An 18,525-nucleotide genomic window follows, 5' to 3' on the forward strand; every position below is an offset into this window, starting at 1 on the left:
GAAGCTTCATTGGATGGTCTGAAGTGAGGCAGGATGGGAAAGAAAAGACATATACCTTTTTCTTCTCTGCCTGATGAAACTGCAAGTTTGAATCTCCCTCTTGGTGGAAAGAAAGACCAGACTCAAGGCTCATTATCTGAATGTAGCTCGCCAGTGTTGGCTGCCCCTTGTGTCAAATACACTACTGAGGCTGGTGGGTCTGAGTACATTTCTGGAGTTGATGTCTGGAATCTTCCATTTTTATGAGGAAAGAGAGAAGAAGGAGCTTTCTCTTTAAAAATTCCGTTCTCCATTGAGCCCTGAGCTCTGGGTTCTGGGTGCATCACATACTTTCTGTTTCTGGGGAGATACCAGAAACCACCTTACTTGGGTGTTTCACTCTATTAAACCCTTATGTGAACTTGTGGAGGCCTTGCCATAACCAACTGAAATCAGCTGAGGCAGTCTGTTCTGCCTGCAAACAAAGGATGCTGATGGTCCTAGTGGCTGTAATGATGGCATATATAAAACAATCTCCATTTTTGTGAGGACATTACTCATGAAATTGGGTGGGAGAAAACTTTTTAAAGAGTGAGTGGATGCTTTACATCCACATTAACAATGACTTGAGTATTTTCATCCATTTAAAAAGAAATTCATTGTAGAAAAAATTGAAGTTTAGATGTATCAGGGCAAACGTAATGGCTTATTCTAAGCTCTCAATTGTTTCTCTTGGGCAGAAGGCATTCCTTCACTTGCCATTGGCTGTTACACAATATGACTAAGAACTGGACAATTTATCCCCACTCCCCGCCAAAGCACATCTCCCTCCCCCTAAAACACATTATTTCTATTCATAGAAATACTCCTAGCTGCTATAGAACTGTGTGAAATCTTCAGTTTGGCCTCGGATGCTTATTACCCATCAGTACCCTGAGATCTCCAATACTTTGGGCATGTGATGTGAAGAGCCGACTCATTGGAAAAGACCCTGAAGCTGGGAAAGATTGAGGGCGGGGGAGAAGAGGGTGACAGAAGATGAGATGGTTGGATGGCATCACTGACTCAGGAGACATGAGTTTGAGCAAACACGTGGAGATAGTGAAGGGCAGGGAAGCCTGGTGTGCTGCAGTCCGTGGGGTCGCAAAGAGTTGGATGAGACTGAGCAACTAAACACACCCTGATATCAGTTCTCATTGCCTTTGGAGGGGCTTTTCTGCTATGGATCAAGAAAAGGAAGGGCCTCCTCGGGGAGCAGAATTCCAAATCAGGCCACCACCACCACTGAAGTCTTTATGAGCATGTGAACAGACAAATATCCTAAATGAAGAAGCGAATCCCAGAAGAGTTCACCTGTTTGCACTGAGATAGATGATGTTCTCTCAGGCAAGAGGCTGACACATCCTGGGAGAGTCACTGGTCCTGATTCCTCCGGGGAAATATAACTGGTTGCCGGCATCATGGAATCTTTGAAACTCACTGCCTCAGCAATCCTTGGAAATAAAAGGGGCATTATTACTAAACGGCAAAGGAAGGCATTCAGCTGGAAAATGGGTTTTAAATTTAATATTAAACTTCAAATTATTGAGGCAGTGATCTTTTTTAGATGAATTTTTCAATTGTTACTGAACCCTACTCTATTTAAAACTTTATTCTGCCACCTATAGGGAATACTGAGAGAGCTGCAGCCTAATCTTGGACCACAAATAAAAATCTAGTTGAGGCTCAGGAAGCTGTCAAATAACAGAGTTAGGATGCCTGGGGACAGAATCTCAGCAATTTCACTCCGTCAGCTGCGTAACCTCAGGGAGATCACTCGCATTGTCCGAACTTTAATTTTCCTAATTATAAAATGGTATGATAAATAGCGTGCTGGTGGATGGGAGGAAGAAAGAAGTGTTTTTTTTCCTCTACACATCTAGCTTCCTTGGCTGGAGCCCTGGAAATCAGACTGACTAGATGGATTAATAGGAGAGAAACACACAGAAGTTTATTAACAAGGGCATCAGAATACTCGGTGATGAGTAATTCAAAATAGTTGTTAGTACCCAGGTTTGCAAAGCATCTTAACTGAAGGAATGATAAGCTTCTGGAGAGGTGACAAGACGTTGAGTTTCTAGGCTGGCAAGTTGTAAGGCAAGCACATGGGGGAACTGATGGAAAAGAAAGAGTAGTCAGTGAGTTCTCTCGGGCAGATTCCTCCCAGGATGTCTCTGGGTGGTAGGAGTCGGGGTTTGTCTCTGGTTCTTCCTCATTAGAAAGGGGAGGAGAAGACAACATTATAAATGTATGTCCTGCTTTTAGGAAACAGGTGGAGGCCAGAAAGCTGTTTTGGTATCTGCTTCTTCAAGACCACCTTCAGAATGTAAAAACAAAAGAAAACACGAAAACATTTCTCCTCCCCAAGAAAGCCCCCCTCAAACAAAAACAAAATGAAAACACAAGTGGAACAAAGACTGCCTTCAGCTCAGAATGGTCCTTACGACCAGGCGGCATCTTTTGAGGAGGCATATTTTACTCCCCTTCAGTGGAGATCTGCTTGCTTGTCACTCAGGGGCTCTTCATGCTTTTCCTGTAGAAGCCTCTCAACGTCCCCCTTTCCCACTCGCAGCCCCTGTAATGTGAAGTCGATTCCATCCTTGGTTTAGAAGTAAGCCTTGCTTTTCAGGCCTGAGTCAGTGCCCTGCTTTCCTCGGGGCTGTGGTTGCTGTTCAGGGATGAGCACACAATCCAGTAGGACCCAAGAAGGGGCGACAGGATCGGGTAGAGGATGCTGGTTCAAAGACTCACACTTCTCCTTGTTAGATGTCAGCCCTGAAAAGTGAGGTTCTGGGAGTGACTTTCACACTTGAGGGGAGAGATTGGCTGAGAAGGGAGCCCAGCTTCCAAAGAGAACTGAGAGATGTTGCCAAGTGACATCAACCGGATGCTGGATCAAACTGTTCCTGAAGCTAGTGTATCCATGAACCTTTCAAAGCACATGCACCAGGGTGGGGGTGGGGGGTACACTTTTTTTTAAAAAGACATTTTAGGTTGAGTTTTTTTTTTGTCATTTATAAACCAAAGTACCCTATCTGGTATGTAAAATACTTGTCTTTTGGAGGTTTGAGGCAGAACTGAGATGGTATTGACTAGGTATACAGTAGGTAATAAGTAATCTGTAAATGATTACTGAATGTGTTAGAACCTGAGACGTTGCACCAGTATCCCTGAGACATGGAATCATTTGGGCCCCGAAGAGGTCACTCACCATCAACTTGCTGCCCCTCTCATCTGGACGACATGTGCCTCCCAGCTTAGCTCTCCAAACAAGGACAGAGGTTTCTGTTCAGTTACAGATGTTGGCCAACACTGACCCCAGTTCTCATCTAACATTTTGCAAGCCCCTGGGAGCTTGTTGTGCTGTGCTTAGTTCTTCAGTCATGTCCGACTCTGCAACCCCATGGACTACATGCAGCCTGCCAGGCCCCTCTGTTCAGGGAATTCTCCAGACAAGAATACTGGAGTGAGTTGACATGCCTTCCTCCAGGGGATCTTCCAGACCCAGGGATCGAATCCAGGTCTCCAGCATTGCAGGCAGATTCTTTACCATCTGAGCCACCAGGGAAGCCACCACCCCCTCCCCCCCCCCCCCCCCCCCCCGCCAGGAGCCTAGTGCACCATATCTTCCCTCCTTTGAAAACTAGTTTTCTCTAAATAATAGCCTTAAACATAGTGTTCAATGACACTGCACTGTGAAGAGCTGAAGGGAGCACAGCTCACACCCCTGCCCCCAACACTTCCTAGTTTCCTTACACACTTCCTGGATGAAGAGCAGCCCCCCAGGAAGCACGCAGGGATGTCGCACTGGGAGGACAGCTGGAGCTTCCTGAGCCAGTAGGCATTAGGAGACTCTGGCCAGGGCAGGAATAGGACCAGGGTCCCTGAACAGACAAACCCCTAATCCATCCCAAGGACGCCCTAAGAAGAGGGGCTGCAGATGGCCAACACCCTTTAATAAGCATCGCAGAAATCCCTGAGAACTGAATTTGACAAATAACTGCGTTTCCTCAGCTAGCTGCCTCCCTCCTCAATCTCCTGCTCCAGCCTGCACAGGCTGTAGTCATGCAGGCCGAGGACGGCCCCTCCCTGTCTGGAAAGGGAGCCTGGGAGGGTGACCTCAGGCGCCTGACAGGCTACAGGCTGGGGAGGAGCCTACAACTGTGCTTGCCTTTTCAGTCAAGCCCAGCACCACGGACTGTTCTGAACAACAGCAACAAAAACGCTGAAAATCAAACATGCTGCAGAATCACACCAGCTGGGAGCATTGAATGCACGAAAACAAATTATGTAGGGTTTTTTGGTTTGCTTGTTTTGCCACTTTATGCTGAAATGCACATAAGAACAAGCAGCATTTATTGTGTGTTTACCCTGTGTTTACTGTCCTAGGATGACCAGAGAATGTGGGTAACGTGGTCACCCATTTCTCAGTCTGGGAGGTGACCACACAGAGGTCACAGAAATAAGCCAGAGTTGGCCCGCTTTGCCCAGGCCAAGGGGCTCCAGGCCTTCTAACTTGGACAAGAGACCACTGAGAGACTCAGGTCAGGACAAGGTCCCAATCCTGCCACCCCCCTCCCCCTCCCATACCCTGGGAACTCAGTGTTGAGATGGGAGCCTTAGAAGCTGGATGGAGTAGGGATCCGCCAGTCACTGCATGGAGGACACCCCTGCTGACCACACGGCACTCGGCAAGAATGAGAGGCTAGTGTCTGTGGGAGCCTCCAGAAGGAAGGGTCTATTTGTTATTGCCGCAAAAATGGGGACAGACTGGCAAGTCTGAAAAATGAGTGAATCCCACGCTCCAATGCAGACATGGGTTGGGTGACATGCTCCTCAGGAATGAGAACGGAGGTCCCTCAGCCTCCTGTCTGACCATCTAGGCAGTGCCTCCATCCAGACAGCCTCCTACCCATGCCCCCGGGCTCAAAGAGAATATACTCATCTCGCTCTCCACGGGGTTGGCACAACCTAGACTGGGCCAGACTCGTGTAGTCTGCCCAGGCTTCTTCCGATGAGAAGGAAGTAAATATCCTGTGTACTAAACATGAATTAGGCATATCATCCTGTTACTTGTGGCCAAGAGCCTCTCTCTGAGAGAGACTTGGGTCATCTAATAATCCCTGTGCCACAGATTGGGAAACTGAGGCTTGAAGGGTTTGAATAACTCACTCAAGGACACAGAAGTTGGGGCCATATCCAGGCTTGTCTGATTCTGGAATCACTGGCCCCATCCTATAGCTCACGCACATCCCCTTACAGCACTTTTCAGATCCTCTCAACCCAGCCTACTGAAATCAGTAAGTGGTTCTTGGTCATCCTGGATCTCCAGAACCTAGCTTGTCCTATGAATGAAATCTGAGAATTCCAAATGAGAAACATTGTCAAATGAATAACAATAAATCTTAAATTATATTGTATGAGTAAATATTATTAACATATGAAATTAAAGTTTCATGTCAATGTACGGCAAAACCAATACAATATTGTAAAATAATTAGCCTCCAATTAAAATAAATAAATTTATATTTAAAAAGAAGTTAAAGTTTCTAAAATTTGAAATGTTCTGGTATATTGTTAGTCATAGTTGTAGTTATTATTTTAAAATGTTCTACATCAAATATGGCCACATTTCCTCAACAGTCACATTGTAATCAGGTCTTTAACCATGCCTGTTGAGTCTTTTGTCATTGAGAGACAGCTATTGTCTTACTCTGATTTTTTTACCAAAATATCTGTAGATGGCTTGCTTTTTTTGCTAGAAAGACTCAGTAGCAAAAGGACTTCCACCTTATATGAAAGTAATTTCAGAAACAACTCTCTCTCAAAAAAAAAAAAAAAAGAAACAACTCTCTCATATAAGGCTACTAAGGAAATAGTAATAGGGTCTTTTATCACTATTTATGTCCCACACTAATTTGAATCTCTTCTAAATTCTCACCACACTCACACAAGTCTGTAAGCTGACTAACTTCTTGTGAAGTATCATTGCTTTCTGTACCTAATACTTCTTTGGTTCTTTGTAATAACCTTGACCTTGTGACTTTGCTTCCAGTAGTACAGAAAGGAAACAACCACAAATACATTTTGTTAACAGATTATTTTCTTGCTCCAAGGAAGGACTTAGAAGAAGCCCCTATTGATAAGGCTGATCTAATTTAATTTACAAAGGAGTCCTCCTTAAAGGGTGAACAGGGACATTATTAAGGTTAATACACAATAACACCCACAGTGGACATAACTGAAAACTTATTTATCAGAAACGAAGTCAGCATAACAAGCCAAATTAATTGCTTTAAGTCTAGCTTGTCAACTATCTAAAGGCGAGGACAGCAACTAATTATAATGACAGCTGTGCTACTTTTGAAGCGGCACACAGCTTGGAATGCTATAAAAACAATGGGATCTTTAACCTCCTCAGGACAACTTATAAAAACAATTTTTTTTAAAGCTTGCAAATATACAGCTGCCAAACAGTTAGCAATTAATAAAACAGTAAGGTATTCAATTATTAAAAACTAAAAGAAATCAGTTTGCTGATGCTGCAGCCAAACAGGAAGTTTTAAATATCCATCCTGGCAGTCTTGAGAATGTCCACTGCTCTCCATTAACCTTGCTAACCCAATAAAAGATTTCTCTCTACGGGCTCAAGAGATCACCACTAAAAAGAGAAACAGATATAGCAACAAAAAGGGGGAATTTTGACCCAGCCATACAAATACGGTTTAGACCCAATGAAACAAAACTTGGTGTTACTCAAGCATGTATAGTCTTTAACACTGATGGTTCAAAGGAAATGTGTCATGTTATCGACACGGTCTTATTGAAATGTTTCTGAGAAATGGGAACTACTTTTACAGCGAGTTCCCAGGAGATGGGAAAGATCACAGGTTACAACCTAGAGATTTTGTTTATTGGAAAGGACATCAAAGAAAAGATTATTTACAGACAAGATGGAAAGAACCTTATCCGGTATTCTAATCAAACCCATGTACAGCCAAACTGAAAGACGTTAATTTACGGACTCACCTCTCTCATTTTAAAAAGGCCCCTCACCTGAGTGGAGTTTGACCTCGGTTTCTAATACTTGGCTTCAACTAAGCCAGTTATAGGGACTTCCCTGGTGGCTCAGACGGTAAAGCGTCTGTCTACAATGCGGGAGACCTGGGTTTGATCCCTGGGTTGGGAAGATCCCCTGGAGGAGGAAGCCAGGTATCATCAAGCTAGGAGGAGAAAATGACAACAGTAACAAACAGCTGACCCACAAGTCCAGACTAAGCCTGTAAGACCCATGCTACCAGTTCAGCTGTGGAGTGAAGTGAAAGGCATTCAGTCGCGTCCAACTCTTTGCGACCCCATGGACTATACAGTCCATGGAATTCTCCAAGTCAAAATACCAGAGTGGGTAGCCTTTCTCTTCTCCAGGGGATCTTCCCAACCTAGGGATCGAACCCAGGTCTCCCGTATTACAGATGGATTCTCTAATAGCTGAGCCACAAGGGAAGCCCAATATTTGTCTCTTTATCAAAATTAAAAGTTGTTTCATTTCTAGCTATGTTTTTGTCCTAATGTTTAGGATGGAAAGAAGACTCTTTAGTAACACTATCACAAAGTATAGCTACTAGGAGCAATTTAACTGATCGTTAGATTTGTCATCAAATTCCTTGGTCAATACAAGGCCAATATGAGCCTGTCATAATTCTTTCCACTGACTTCAGATATTCCTATAATTTACAAAATGACTTCCCATCAGAACACACCTCCTCGTTTGTTTACTACATTCAATTAATCTGCTCAATTCTGAAATTTTTATGATGAGACATGATGTTTCAACACCAAACCATTTTTGATTTTTAAGATTGGTTTGCAGGGAAAAACTTATCCTATAATCTAGACAGTGTTGCGCTATTATATCAGATGAACCTTCCAATATAACCAAGTATTGACTCACACACACAATCAAATTTTTCCATTGAAGAGTCCTCTTTCTAAATGAATCTTGGATAATTGGTTCAGTTCTGGGGATTCATGACTGAAGTCTCTGCTTCTTACTTTGTTATTTGTTGCTGGCTATGTTGATTGTGTTCCATATAATTTATAAAATAATAATCTCTTGTATGTCCCAACGTATATGCAAAACTTCAACTAAAATAATGATATCGAGATGACTTGAAACTATTGATGATATCTATAGTTTTATAATAATAATGGGCGTGTACAATGCACATAAAGGATAAACTTGGCATAAGTCCTATTGGACAACTTAAAATTGACTCACAGACCTTGTCAAGCATTCTACTAGACTAACCTTTTAAAAGGAAAGAAAGAACTGGACTGTTAAGACCTGGCACCGAGGGACGTGATGGAACCAGAGCAGGTAAGCAACTACCCTGGCTTCGGGGGACCAAGGATTTGATCACCTAATGCTTTCTATTGAAAGATTAATGTTCAAGGTAGCGGGGGGAATGATGAAATAAAATTTATATTTTAAGGGAGGAAAAGAAAATATTAAACATAAGATTCTCTGTCTGTGTTTGCTTGGACCTCCTCCCTCCCTAATGCGCAGCATTACACATTAAGCAGAGTTCCTCCAAGATTGGAGTGCCTGCTCAACCATAAATACTGTTTTTTCTTTCTTTTGATGCTACCAATGCAACTTCGTAAAAGAACGGTGTATTTCCCCAGCTATGTAGAGGTGCATGATGACTTGCTCTTCACTTTCTGTGCATTTACCTGGACTATGTATCCTTGATGAACTTTATATAAAATAACAGTATGTCATTTTGATGTATGATCCTTTGTCTCAAAAATGTATATGACTGTGCCTTCAACTTTTAACAGGTGGGACAGTTCTCAGAGCTTTCTTGCGAATCTGCTTCCCAGTTTATAATCCTGTTTGGCTTGAGTAAAATTCCCTTTTTTCTTCTTATCTTGATAGTTAACTAAATTTTTGTCAACACTCTTCCTAATAACCATATGAGGTGGGATTGGAGTGCATCCAGTCCAGTTCAGAAAAAGTGCAGAGTATATGCTCCTCAGGATGTATGAATATTATAGAACTTTCCTGAATTGAGGGGCTACCCTGGTGGCTCAGATGGTAAAGAATCCACCTGCAATGCAGGAGACCTGGGTTGGATTCCTGGGTCAGGAAGATCCCCTGGAGAAGGAAATGGCTACCCACTCCAGTATTCTTGCCTGGAGAATCCCATGGACAGAGGCACCTGGCGAATTGCAGTCCAAGGGGTCACAGAGTCGAACAAGACTGAGTAACTAACAGTTTCACTTTCTCCTGAATCAAGGAAGAATCAACTTCAATTTTACCAAGTGTGGAGGGCAAGGGAAATTTGTACCCACGTGATTCAGTAGCTGAGCCTGCTTCAAAAGGCTGCTCCATTGACAATCCATGTTGCTGAGCCCAGATATGTCCTTTGGGCAAGGGTTTGCTCCAACAGCTGCTAAAACCAGAAACAATGACACTTCTTTCTAAAGTTACTTAAACTGTAAACTATCAGAAACGTGGGATTTGAGGCCTTCAGAAATACAAATACGAATGACATCTTGGTTTCAAGAACATAGCTCTCTGAATCCTAGGCAATGAAATGCAGTAGGTTGGTGTTTTCTTCTACAGGACACCCTTTTTAGCCTTTATGTCACTTCTGTGAAAGAGAACACTTTCCATTTTCTCAGTGGAAGCTCGAAGATGGAGATATCAGAGGCTACAGGGACACATGCTCTTTTCACCTGCACAGAGTCAGTTTCCTTCCCAAGACCAGCAAGTCTGGTTGTTCTTTGGGGAGCTCCTCCCTTCCACCATGTGTTTTGGGTGAACCTGCCCCCAACTGCCAGTTCAGGGAGGTGGATTGTGATTTAGGATTAAGCCCATCAGCATGCCATCAGCATATACACACCTCTCGCCAGTCCTACCTTCCCAGGCACAGTGACTGGCTCTTGGAAGACCCATGGGGCACCTTTGTTAATAAAAGTCAGGCCTCAGACCTTTTTAGTAGCTGTAAGAGATCAACTATTTTCTGCTGAATTTGCAAAAAGGTAAAGACACGGAGCCGTGAAGCACATAGCAGGCATTTCAACTCCATTGGGGAGACTGTAACTGCTGAGAAGGAAGGAGGGTCTAAATAAAGTGAGGGCTTCTTGGTGATGCCATTGGAACTCCTGGTAGATTGTCCCTAAAGCAATTTCTCTCCTCCCACCTCTCTTGTGTGCATGCTCAGTCACTTCAGTCATGTCCAACTCTTTGTGACACTATGGACTGTAGCCCACCTGGCTCCTCTGTCCATGGGATTCTCCAGGCAATAATACTGGAGTGTGTTGCCATGACCTCCTCCAGGGGATCTTCCCAACCCAGGGATTGAACCCGCATCTTTTATGTCTCCTGCATTGGCAGGCGGGTTTTTTAATGCTGAGCCAGTGGAGAAGCCTTCCTCCTCTCTTACCTAAGTCCTTTTCAAGATGGATTCTTTTTGTCACTTGAAATCACAAGACTCCATGTCAAGGGAAGGACTCAAGGTCAGAACCTGGGCCAGGGCAGGCAAGGATCTGGATACCAAACTTGTCCCCTCCCATCCCTGAACTACCCACGTCGTTCTCCATATCAGTACAGTAGACTCTGGGGCAGATTATTGCATGTGGAAATTAATAACAAGTATCGGTGTGTTTTACACAAACATGCACTTGTTTGTTGACAGAGTTAAAATGGAACTGTGGGGGCAAAGGGAATGAATTACAGACCAACAAACACTCTTCAGTTCTGTGGGGGCCCTGCTGGGGGCCTGCTGTGCATTGTCCTGTTTTATCTTCATAGACCCTATGGACTGGGTAGTCTCATAGCCTTCCTTACTGATGGGGGACGTCTACCTGGAGAAATGAAATGTGATTTCTTTTTGTCTTGCTGTATCTCACTGTGCACACTGTTCGTTGAGCTCAGGGTAGGCCAGGAAGCTGGAAGAAAACTTGAGGAGCCATAGGAACTACAGACGTGTTTATTCTCTCCTGACTGGCACAGCAGCCGTAGCAGCAGACACACTGTATTCTCTCACGGCTTACCCATCAAACGCGGCCACAATGCAGCCATAAGCCAGCAAGGGCTTCCCAGTTCAGTTCAGTTCAGTCACTCAGTCGTGTCCGACTCTGCGACCCCGTGAAACACAGCACACCAGGCCTCCCTGTCCATCACCAACTCCCAAAGTTCACTCAAACACACGTCCATAGAGTCTGTGATGCCATCCTGCCATCTCATCCTCTGTCATCCCTGTCTCCTCCTGCCCCTTATCCCTCCCAACATCAGAGTCTTTTCCGGTGAGGCAACTCTTCGCATGAGGTGGCCAAAGTACTGGAGCTTCAGCTTTAGCATCATTCCTTCCAAAGAAATCCCAGGGCTGATCTCCTTCAGAATGGACTGGTTGGATCTCCTTGCAGTCCAAGGGACTCTCAAGAGTCTTCTCAACACCACAGTTCAAAAGCATCAATTCTTTGGCACTCAACCTTCTTCACAGTCCAACTCTCACATCCATACATGACCACTGGAAAAACCACAGCCTTAACTAGACGGATCTTTGTTGGCAAAGTATGTTTCTGCTTTTCAATATGCTATCTAGGTTGGTCATAACTTTTCTTCCAAGGAGTAACTGTCTTTTAATTTCATGGCTGCAGTCACCATCTGCAGTGATTTTGGAGCCCCCCAAAATAAAGTCTGACACTGTTTCCCCTGTTTCCCCATCTATTTCCCATGGAGTGATGGGACCAAGAGCTTCTCAGGTGGTGTTTATATAGGGCATTGTGCATGCGCGGTGCTATAAGTGATCTCAGCTGTTATATAACCATGTATTTACAAAACGTGGGTGAGAGTGAGAGGCCGTGGGCTGAGAGAGCCTGACCACTGCCATCTTGGCTAATTTGTTCTTTCCCTACACTAAAAATTTTTTTTTTTGTTGCTGATGTACAGTTGATTTATAATATTATGTTGGTTTCAGGCGAAAAATGGCTTCTTAAGCCCCATAGCTAATCTTGGAAGAAAGAGGATTTAAAACAAGCTAGATTCACCTGCCTGCCGGTCCCAGCAGACCTGAGTAGGAAGTGCTAAGCAGCAAGGGGCCATACTTGGGGCTCTCCAAGGGCCCATCAGATTGTCTGCTGGAGGTAAAATTCTCGATCAAATTTGTTGATCAAATTCACTAAGGAACCCAGACTGTTTGCTACCCACAGCTTTCTGTAATCATCCATCATGTATACCTTGAAACCCTATATAATGTTCAGCAGGAGGATATTAATCTCATTGCATCTCTGCTAAGTTGTCAATTCCTCTATTTCAGGGAACAGGTTTTCTAGAAAAAACCTTATTAATGAGCCTCATCAGGACACATCTCAGCCTAGAGTGCTGATGGCTGCATCAAGAGAGAGGGAGCAGAGAAAGGCTGGGAAGCAGGGCCTGATGTGAAGGTCCCCCCCACCCCCCCACCCCCACATCCCCCCTCCTCCCCGCAGGAGCTGACCTCAGGCCTGGCCCGCAGCCCCTCCCTTCTCATGTCCCAGCAGCAGCTGCAAAGGACATGGTGATATCATTAGGGTCAAGGAGGAGTCAAGGCCCCGGTCCTGATGATGAACTTGTCAAAAGCTCCATTTCCACAATCCTTGATCTGGTCCTGCTCAGACCCCACCACGAGGTTGACATCTGGCTCCCTGCAGGCATGAGACACTTACCCCTTGGGTCAGAGGTGCTTAGGGTCCCAGTGACACAGACTCTCAGATCCTCCCTGTGTTTCCCTGGGACCAGCAAGTGGGTCCTGCAGGGGCCTAGGAAAGAGCAAAAAGGCTCCATTGTGATGTAGGGGGAATGAGGTCCCCAAGCAGTTTCTCCCAGTTGTGAAGCACATCCCTTTCTTAAGACAGTAGGTCACTATTAACCTTTCCTCAGTCCCCTGGCTACAGGAAATAAATTGCACTTCACCCATATCAGCAATTCAAACAGAATTCAGACTGTTTTAACACAGAGGCACAAACGCATATGCCTATAAGCAAAGGTGATGCTCAAAATGATTGACAGCTGGCAAGGCACAAGCACTGGGAGATCAGCCTGAGATCAACACATCCATATTCCAGTGCCCAGAGCCTGGGCCACAGAGACCAGAGAAGGTAAATACCAGGATGTTGTTTCCATGGCAACAGTGATGCTAAGGAGCACCTGACTGACACGAGAGGCATCCAGGACTTAGCCTATCATCAGAGAAGAATAAACCCTGTATATTAGGTTGCTTTATTCCTAAGAGAAGTTAAAAATTCATGATTCTTGGGTGAAATTTCCTAATGTGTTCAACACTATTTGGGGAAAAAGAAAGGCACTGCATTATAGGCTGACAAAGTGCAGGACACTGGAGCCCATTTATGGATGGCTTGCCCCAGACCAGGGATGCTGAACTCTGCCCTGTGTGATGTATATGCTGTTCACCAGGAAAGGCAAGGTCAAAGGTCACAGCTGACATGCTCCAGAGGACAGTTGCAAACCTGGGCCATCTGGCTGTAGAGTCTGTTTTTGGATCGCTGAGTGATACTGCCTCCCTGGAATGAGCTGGGAAATGATTCCCAGTTCACATTCAAAGATAGCATCTCTGCTGGAAAAAACCTTTTGACACGCCACCCCCACCACTGTACCCATCAGTCTTGCTTCCACACATGACTGCCCCTCCCTCAGAATCCCCCGCCCCCAAAACCTCTCAACCCTGGTCACCTCCCTCTGTGCCACAATTTTCATTCAGACCTTCACCAGCCCCCATCTCTGACCTTGGGCCCAGCAGGTGACCTTGATGCCTACCTCATGGAGAAAAACAGAGTCCTGCAGGCGGACCTCCACTAGCTGCCCCCCCGCCCCCACCCACTGGTCATCGCTTGGGGGCCTGGCCCATCCTGTGGGCTGCGATGTCTCCCTCCCCTGGGGCTGCTTGCCCTTCCCATGAGCAGTGATCCTCTCCCTAGCTTTTCCAATCAGGCTTCAATACTCTCAAGACTCTCCCTTTAGTAATGGTACTAGTAGCCGCAGTGATGGCAACGCTTCCCTGGCAGGTCTTGTAAGGATGTGTCCCCCACTATTTCCGCTTTGTGACCTGTCCTTCCTTCCCTCAGCCAGGGGAATCTAGTTTCTCCCCCTGTGCCCATAGGACAGCTCACAGTCACCAGTGACCACCTTCTTCCTAAAGCCAGTGGGCTTTCAGCCTTGCCCATGTGGTTCCCTGGCTAGAAACCCAACCATCATCTGGTCTGACACCCAGTCCCGTGGACCCACCTGCTGCTATTTCTCACTCTGTCCTCTTCTCTCCAGTCCTGCTGCGGCCACTTTGCTGGGAGCTAGCACCACCTCTGACCGAGGTCATTGCAACAGCCTCTGCACATCGCCTTGCTGACACCCATGTGCTTGTGAGTCAGCTGGGAGCTTGTTCCATGCAGGTTCCAATTCAGTACTTCAGGTTGGGGCTGTGCAGGGGCCCAGTTTCTGATCACTGCCCAGTGAGACCAATGTTGCTGGCCCAGGGCACACGTCGAGTAGCCAGGTTCTGACCAGTCTTCCTGCCCACAGCTCTACCCGTCCACCATTGTGGTCAGAAAGGTCCTTCCCAGGTGAAGTAGGGTCATGCTCCGTCTCTACATAAAAGCCCTCACGCTGCCCACAGGTCTCAAGAGGAAGCACCTCCACGGGTTCATCCCATGACCCTCCCCACCTCAAAGTGGCTGGTAGTTAACATCATCCTGTTCCACAGACGTGCCCTGGGCCCTCCAGGAACCCCTCCGTGCCGTTTTCTCTGCCTGAAGCTTCACTCCTTCCCTCCACCTGGCTGACCTCTGTGTCCTTTAAGACATGAGCTGATCTCACCTCATGGGGAAGCCTTTCCTGGACTTTGCACATCATCAGGTACCCTTCGTGTGTGCCCATTGTGGTGTTCAGCACAGAGCACTGCAGCAGCCATGTTACTTGTCTTTCATTAAAAACAGGCTGTGAGTTCCTTAGGAACAAGTTCCAGCCAGACCAGAACACTGTGGGCAGTGGAGGGATCCTGTGGAGGTTTTAAGTAGAAATGAGAAAAGAATTGACACCCTCCCCACCAGACCCCCAGGACATCTCTCATCCTTGCCTTCATTCCTCCTCTCGTCAGACACCCAGCGTGGAGCTCCTTTCCCTGGAGACATGTAAAAGGCAATTTTAGCAGAACATAAAATGGCCCTTTTCCCTAATTAACAGGTGCAGGAGCTGCTTCTACTACCGTGCCTGCAGGTTTTTGGCTCGACAGCTCAGAGCAATATCCACGATTGCAATAGATGCTGAATATAACAACTTACATCATTCCAGACTAGTCACACTTAATTGTGCTAAGCTTTCATTGCAGAAGTGGACCATTGAGAAGTATTTCTAATAAAGGGGTATTAGATGCATGCAAAGTCTCTGCGCTTTCATTCATGTTTGTGTCATAGTCAATCAACCAAAAAGTATGTTTTGAGCTCCTACTATGTGCTGGGGGGACAGCAGTGAGCAAAGAAGATCCGGTGTCTGATTTGTGGGGTCTGCATCATAGTTGGGGTGGGAGACAGAGTCACTTGATCACTGATTGTTCCTGGATGCCCAAGGCACCAGATCACCCATGCTGCCTCAGGGCTGGTGCTGCCACAGGGATGCCACTGCTCTGAGACCTTGTCACCCATGATCACCCACAATGGGTCATGTGATCCCCACCTCCACATGGCAGTGTCTCCTGCCACACAGAGATGATCAAGTATCTCTCAGGCCTCAGTGAAGGATGTACACCTTCAGGGCTTGTGGGGGTGGTAGTGAGGCGTGTGGGACATGTCATTCCTTATGAGAAAAGTACTGTTAACAATTCAATCTGCCCAAGCCTTGGGATTCTGTGTATGCAAATGGCCACACTTAGCAGTACAAGTAGATGCACACTTATCATCTCAGTTCCTGCAGGTGTGAATCCTGGCACAGCCTGGGTTCTCTGCTCCATGTCTCATAAGGTATAAGCCAAGATGCTGTCAGCCTTGTTCTCATCTGAAGGATGGACCGGGGAAGGAGCCACCTAGTGCTGTTGGCAGAATCTTTTTCTTTGTGGCTGTTGAATTCACACAAGCTGGATTTAGAAAAGGCAAAGGAACCAGAGATCAAACTGCCAACATCCGTTGGATCATCAAAAAAGCAAGAGAATTACAGAAAAACATCTACTTCTGCTTTATTGACTACACCAAAGGCTTTGACTGTGTGTATCACAACAAAGTGTGAAAAATTCTTAAAGAGATGGGAATACCAGACAACCTGACCTGCCTCCTGAGAAATCTGTATACAGGTCAGGAAACAACAGTTAGAACTGGACATGGAACAACAGACTGGTTCCAAATTGGGAAAGGAGTACGTCAAGGCTGTATATTGTCACACTACTTATTTAACTTATATGCAGAGTACATCATGAGAAATGCTGGACTGGATGAAGCACAAGCTGGAATCAAGATTGCTGGGAGAAATATCAATAACCTCAGATATGCACATGACATTACCCTTAGGGCAGAAAGTGAAGAAGAACTAAAGAGCCTCTTGAAAGTGAAAGAGGAGAGTGAAAAAGTTGGCTTAAAGCTCAACATTCAGAAAACGAAGATCATGGCATCTGGTCCCATCACTTCATGGAAAATAGATGGGGAAACAGTGGAAACAGTGAGAGACTTTATTTTCTTCGGCTTCAAAATCACTGTAGATGGTGACTGCAGCCATGCTTGCTCCTTGGAAGAAAAGCTATGACCAACCTAGACAGCATATTAAAAAGCAGAGACATTACTTCACCAATAAAGATCTGTGTAGCCAAAGCTATGGTTTTTCTAGTAGTCATGTATGGATGTGAAAGTTGGATTATAAAGATGGCTGAGCACTGAAGAACTGATGCTTTTGAACTGTCGTGTTGGAGAAGACCCTTGAGAGTCCCTTGGACTGCAAGGAGATCCAACTAGTCCATCCTAAAGGAAATCAGTCCTGAATATTCATTGGAAGGACAGATGCTGAAGCTGAAACTGCAATATTTTGGCCACCTGATATGAAGAACTGACTCATTGGAAAAGACCTTGATGTTGGGAAGGATTGAAGGCAGGAGCAAAAGGGGACAACAGAGGATAAGATGGTTGTATGATATCACCGACTCAGTGGACATGAGTTTGAGTAAACTCTGGGAGTTGGTGATGGACTGGGAGGCCTGGCGTGCTGCAGTCCATGGGGTTGCAAAGAGTTGGACATGACTGAGTGACCGAACTTAACTAAACTGTTGAATTCACAGCATCTTATTTTCTTAAATTCAGCAATAGAGACTTGCTTTGAAATTGACTTGGGGAGGTCTGGACCCTTTGTTTTTTTTTTTAACAGCTATCACTTTATTGTTGTCTCTTGAGGCTTTTGTGGCTGCCTGGGCCCAGTGAGATGGTCCTCACTCAAGGTCCTGACTCAAGGTCAATCATGCAGTTGTGGTCAGACTGCAGCTGAGTGACAGTCCTCCTGGAGATGTCCTCAGGCTCATGACTGATGGTCAGTGCTGGCGTGTTGGCTGGAACCTCTACATGTGACCTGTCTTGTACCTGGATTTCTGCATGGTGTGGAGGCTCAGTGAGTTCCAAGAGTAGCTGGACTCTCCTTTAAAGAGTTCACCTGATTAGACCAAGCCTGCTCAGGATCACCTCCATTTTGATGAACTCAAAGCCAATTGATTAGCAACCTTAACTGTACACTGACACATCCCTCCTTTGAGAAAAACTGAATCTAATCCCAGGAGTGACATTCTACCATATTCGCAAGTCTTCCCCCTAGAAGTGTGTACACCAAGGGGTGGAAATTTGAGATACATCTTCTTATTATTCCTAGCATAGATGCAATCCTTCACAGCATCCCAGGGAAGTTTTGGCATCTCAACCTCATTCAGTGTAGACCACCATTGAGTCCAGATTTAAGTCAAGCAAACAGGACATGGTTAGAGCCACTCCCACCTTCAGGACAGTGTGTGTGTGTGTGTGTGTGTGTGTGTGTGTGCATGCGTGCGCACATGTGCACTCTGCCGCTCAGTTGTGTCTGATTCTTTGTGGCCCCATGGACTGTAGTGCGTCAGGCTCCTGTGTGCATGGGATTCTCCAGGCGAGAATACTGGAGCAGGTTGCCATTTCCTGCTCCAGTGGATCTTCTCCACCCAGCGATTGAACCCAAGTCTCTTGCTTCTCCTGCCTTGGCAGGCAGATTCTTTACTGCTGCACTCCCTGGAAAGCTTCTCCCAAATTCTGAACTCTCATCCCCACAGTGGAGGTCAGTGGAGGAGCCTCAGTGTTCAGGCATTGCCATTCACAACATCTCCCTGTCTAGAAGGCTTTTAAAAAATATATTTATTGGTTGAATGTTTGGCTACACTGGGTCTGCACTGCTGCATGCTGGCTTTCACTAGTTGTGGTGAGTGGGGGCTACTCTCTACTTGCAATGTGTGGGCTTCTCAT

Source organism: Ovis canadensis, chromosome 17 (genome assembly GCF_042477335.2).
Source record: "Ovis canadensis isolate MfBH-ARS-UI-01 breed Bighorn chromosome 17, ARS-UI_OviCan_v2, whole genome shotgun sequence".
Lineage (NCBI taxonomy): Eukaryota > Metazoa > Chordata > Mammalia > Artiodactyla > Bovidae > Ovis > Ovis canadensis.